This window comes from Arachis ipaensis, chromosome B9 (genome assembly GCF_059453495.1).
Source record: "Arachis ipaensis isolate K30076 ecotype BB chromosome B9, ASM5945349v1, whole genome shotgun sequence".
In the NCBI taxonomy this organism is placed as follows: Eukaryota; Viridiplantae; Streptophyta; class Magnoliopsida; order Fabales; family Fabaceae; genus Arachis; species Arachis ipaensis.
The window spans coordinates 104,040,828-104,046,060 of NC_142444.1; the positions used below are offsets into that span (position 1 = coordinate 104,040,828).

The 5,233-nt window shown below is 37.1% G+C and overlaps 1 non-coding gene across 1 annotated transcript; it reads right to left on the minus strand.

The window, feature by feature from the left end:
• Positions 1-4,735: 4,735 nt before the first annotated feature.
• Positions 4,736-4,839, minus strand: LOC148545734 (small nucleolar RNA R71). The gene has a single exon (XR_015900617.1). It is a non-coding gene; the product is annotated as a small nucleolar RNA R71 (small nucleolar RNA).
• Between the last annotated feature and the right edge of the window lie 394 nt (positions 4,840-5,233).

Sequence of the window (5,233 nt, forward strand, 5' to 3'; positions counted from 1 at the left end):
TATATTTCAGTTGAGCAACCAATCACCAAAAAGTCAATGGAAGGACAAGTGCAGGATGATCCCATTAAGAGGAGAGCACAGGAGTTCCTCCCGGAAATTCCTCAATTTGAAAACTGGGGACACCTAGAAGCATCTATTACCAAGTTGCAAGAAGCTATAGATCAACTGAAGGAAGAACAACAAAATCAAAACAGCATGCTCTGCAAGCTGCTTAGGGAACAAGAAGAGCAAGGGCATGAACTGAAAGAACTGAAGCGCCAGAAGCTATCTCTTGAAGGGCCAAGCACTCCACAGACTAAAGAGGCATCTACCTCCCAAAGCAAAGGTTGTTGAGTCCTAACTCTGTGATAACCTTTTATCTATTTTAAGAGTCTATGAGTATTAAAATTAGAGTCATTTGTCTTTATGTCTTTAGTTTCTTTTCTTTTATTGCTAAGTGTCTATTTTTATGCCTAATTTATATTATTTCCAATAAATAATAAATAAAGATTAGAGTCTATGACTTAAAGTTATGAACATCCTATGAATCCATCACCTTTCTTGAATAAAAAATGTTTTAATTACAAAAGAACAAGAAGTACATGGTTTCGAATTCATCCTTGAAACTAGTTTAATTATTTTGATGTGGTGACAATACTTTTTGTTTTCTGAATGAATGCTTGAACAGTGCATATGTCTTTTGAATTTGTTTTTTATGAATGTTAAATATGTTGGCTCTTGAAAGAATGATGAAAAAGGAGAAATGTTATTGATGATCTGAAAAATCATAAAATTGATTCTTGAAGCAAGAAAAAGCAGTGAATACAAAAGCTTACGAAAAAAAATGGCGAAAAAAGGGGGAAGAAAAATAAAAAAGCAAGCAGAAAAAGCCAAAAGCTCTTTAAACCTAAAGGCAAGAGCAAAGAGCCAATAGCCCTTAAAACCAAAAGGCAAGGGTAATAAAAAGGATCCAAGGCTTTGAGCATCAGTGGATAGGAGGGCCTAAAGGAATAAAATCCTGGCCTAAGCGGCTAAACCAAGCTGTCCTTAACCATGTGCTTATGGTGTGAAGGTGTCAAGCCAAAAGCTTGAGACTGAGCGGTTAAAGTCAAGATTTAAAGCAAAAATGGAGTGTGCTTAAGAACCCTGGACACCTCTAACTGGGGACTCTAGCAAAGCTGAGTCACAATCTGAAAAGGTTCACCTAGTTATGTGTCTGTGGCATTTATGTATCCAGTGGTAATACTGGAAAACAAAGTGCTTAGGGCCACAGCCAAGACTCATAAAGTAGCTATGTTCAAGAATCAACATACTGAACTAGGAGAATCAATAACACTATCTAAAATCTAAGTTCCTATAGATGCCAATCATTCTTAACTGCAATGGATAAAGTGAGATGCCAAAACTATTCAAGAGGCAAAAAGCTACTAGTCCCGCTCATCTGATTGGAGCTAAGTTTCATTGATATTTTGGAATTTATAGTATATTCTCTTTTTTTTATCCTATTTGATTTTCAGTTGCTTGGGACAAGCAACAATTTAAGTTTGGCGTTGTGATGAGCGGATAATATATACGCTTTTTGGCATCATTTTTACATAGTTTTCAGTATGATTTAGCTAGTTTTTAGTATATTTTCATTAGTTTTTAAATAAAAATCACATTTCTGGACTTTACTATGAGTTTGTGTGTTTTTCTGTAATTTTAGGTATTTTCTGGCTGAAATTGAGGGGCCTGAGCAAAAATCTGATTTAGAGGCTGAAAAAGGACTGCAGATGCTGTTGGATTCTAACCTCCCTACACTCAAAGTGGATTTTCTAGAGCTACAAGAGTTTAAATGGCGTGCTCTTGATTGCGTTGGAAATTAGACATCCAGGGCTTTCCAGAAATATATAATAGTCCATACTTTGCCCGAGTTTAGATGACGCAAACTGGCATTCAACGCCAGTTCTTTGCCTTATTCTGGCGTTAAAGACCAGAAACAGGTTACAAGTTAGAGTTAAACACCCAAAACAGGTTACAACCTGGCGTTTAACTCCAGAAACAGCCTAGGCACGTGTAAACCTAGCACACACCAAGTGGGCCTTGGAAGTGGATTTCTACATTATCTATCATAGTTTACTCATTTTCTGTAAACCTAGGTTACTAGTTTAGTATTTAAACAACTTTTAGAGATCTATTCTGTACCTCATGACATTTTAGATCTGAACTTTATACTCTTTGATGGCATGAGTCTCTAAACTCCATTGTTGGGGGTGAGGAGATCTGCTGTGTCTCGATGGATTAATGCAATTATTTCAGTTTTCTATTCAAACACGCTTGTTTCTATCTAAGATATTCATTCGCACTTCAATATAAAGAAGGTGATGATCCGTGACACTCATCACCATTCTCAACCTATTAACATGTTCCTGACAACCATCTCCGTTCTACCTTCGATTGAATGAGTATCTCTTGGATTCTTTAATCAGAATCTTCGTGGTATAAGCTAGAATCCATTGGCAGCATTCTTAAGAATCCGAAAAGTCTAAACCTTGTCTATGGGATTCTGAGTAGGATTCAAGGATTGAATGACTGTGACGAGCTTGAAACTCGTGAGTGTTGGGCGTAGTGACAGACGTAAAAGGATCAATGGATCCTACTCCGACATGATCGAGAACCGATAGATGATTAGCCATGCGATGACACCGCACCTGGACCATTTTCACTGAGAGGACGGATGGTAGCCATTGATAATGGTGATCCACCAACACACAGCTTGCCATAGGAGAAACCTTGCGTGCGTGAAGAAGAAGACAGGGGGAAAGCAGAGATTCAGAAGATAAAGCATCTCTAAAACTCCAACATATTCTCCATTACTACATAATAAGTATTATTTAATCCATGCTCTCTTGTTCATTTGCAAGTCAACTAATAATTATAATTGATATCCTAACTAAGGGTTACAAGATAACCATAGCTTGCTTCAAGCCAACAATCTCTATGGGATCGACCCTTACTCACGTAAGGTATTACTTGGACAACCCAGTGTACTTGCTGGTTAGTGGTACGAATTATGAAAAGTGTGAATTACAATTTCGTGCACCACTTACTCTCTATTTTTGAATTGTGGACTGAGATTGAAGGAATTCTGTTTCAATCCTTGATCTACAACTCATCTTTATTTTCTTCTGCATAATTTCAAGAACTGAGAATCAAATTTAGCTTTCTGTTTTCATTTTCATTTCTTCTGCTACATTTGCTTTCTGTTTTGGAATTTGAATTGAGATTGAAGAGCTTCATTGATTCTAAGTTCAAGAATCATCTTTATCTCTCTTCTCAATTGTTCCAAGAATTGAATCTGAGTTTTTTTTACTGTTTTCATCTTCTGTTCTTCTACAAATTGCTCTCTGTTGGATCAAGGAAGGAATTGAGATCTAGACTTGTTTCCTAATCTCGTTGAGCCTCTGAGCTCTTGAATTTCTTTCTTAGCTTTTACAATTGAGTTGAATTTACTTTCTGTTTTGTTCTTCATTACAATTTTCCAACTTTGTTTAGATCTATTGCACTTACTTCATCTTCTTTACTTTTTGTTATTAAATTTGGAATCCCAACACCCCACACCCCTTTATTATTCAAGCAATTTACATTTCTTGCACTTTAAGCTTCAGCTATTTACTTTTCTTGCAATTTAAGTTTCAGTCATTTACATTACTTGCACTTTAAGATTCAGCTATTTTACTTCTTCTGCTCTTTAATTTACTGTCAATTTTACTTCTCCCTTTTAATTTCATGCAATTTAGCTTCTGTTGGTTACAATTCACTCAAATCATCAATTGTCTGCTTAACTAAATCAACCACCTAATGAAAATTGCTCAATCCATCAATCCCTGTGGGATCGACCTCACTCATGTGAGTAATTACTATTTGATGGGACCCGGTACACTTGCCGGTGAGTTTTAGGTGTTGGAAATCCGTTTTCAACCCATCAAGTTTTTGGCACCGTTGCCGGAGATTGATCTAGATTGACAATGATTAAGTAAGGTGATGGTCTAGATTAAGCACTTTTTCTTTATTTTTGTTTACTGTCTTTGTTTTTAATAAGTACATTAACTATTTGAATTTTTGCTTAGGCTAACACTAACTTTGCTCTATCAATAGAGTGAAATGTTATTGTCTTTGGTTTTATGTTTGTTTTTCTAGCTTTTGTATGACAGAGGCAAGGAGGGAGACCCCTACTTTCTGTGAGGCTGATGAAAGAACTCTCCGAAGGATAAGAAGAAAAGCAAAAGGGAAGGGAATTGTTGGAGAAGAAGAAATTTTTGAAGAAGAATTTCATGCAACGGAGGAACACTCAACAAATCCAACAAATCCACCAATAGGAATGGGCAACAACAATGGTCAACCCCAAAGGAGAGCATTGGCTTCATATACATTTGCTAATCCAAGGCATTGTGAGAGTAGCATCCTTACCCCAAATGTCAATGCAAATAACTTTGAATTGAAGTCCCAACTCATCACATTAGTACAAAACAATTGCTCATACGGAGGAAGTCCAATAGAAAATCCAAACCAGCATCTCTCTACCTTCTTGAGAATTTGTGATACAGTGAAGTCCAATGGTGTGCATCCAGAAACATACAAATTGCTGCTGTTCCCATTTTCATTAAGGGACAAGGCTGCTCAATGGCTTGAAACCTTTCCATAAGGAAGTATCACTAGCTGGGAGGATCTATTGAATAAATTCTTGGCCAAGTTTTACCCCCCTCAAAGGATCATCAAGCTCAAGACTGAGGTGCAAACTTTCATACAGATGGATGTAGAATTTCTCTATGAGGCATGGGAGAGGTACAAGGTCTTGATTAGAAAATGTCCCCCTGAAATGTTTAATGAATGGGACGTCCTTCAAAATTTCTATGAAGGGTTGACTCTTAAGGCTCAGGAAGCACTAGACCATTCAGCAGGAGGCTCTTTGCAACTTATGAAGACAGCAGAGGAGGCTCAAAACCTCATTGATATGGTGGCAAACAATCAATATTTCTTTACTCATCAAAGATAACGCCAACCATCACAAAGGAAAGGAGTGCTAGAATTGGAAGGAGTAGACATCATCCTAGCCCAAAACAAGATGATACAGCAGCAAATCCAACAATAATTTGAGCAAATGGCTAAAAGGATTGATAGCCTCCAAGTTGCAGTAGTGAATACAAGCCAACCATCACCCACATGGGGACAAAATGAAGAAAACCAAGAAGATCAGCAGCAGGAACAAATTCAA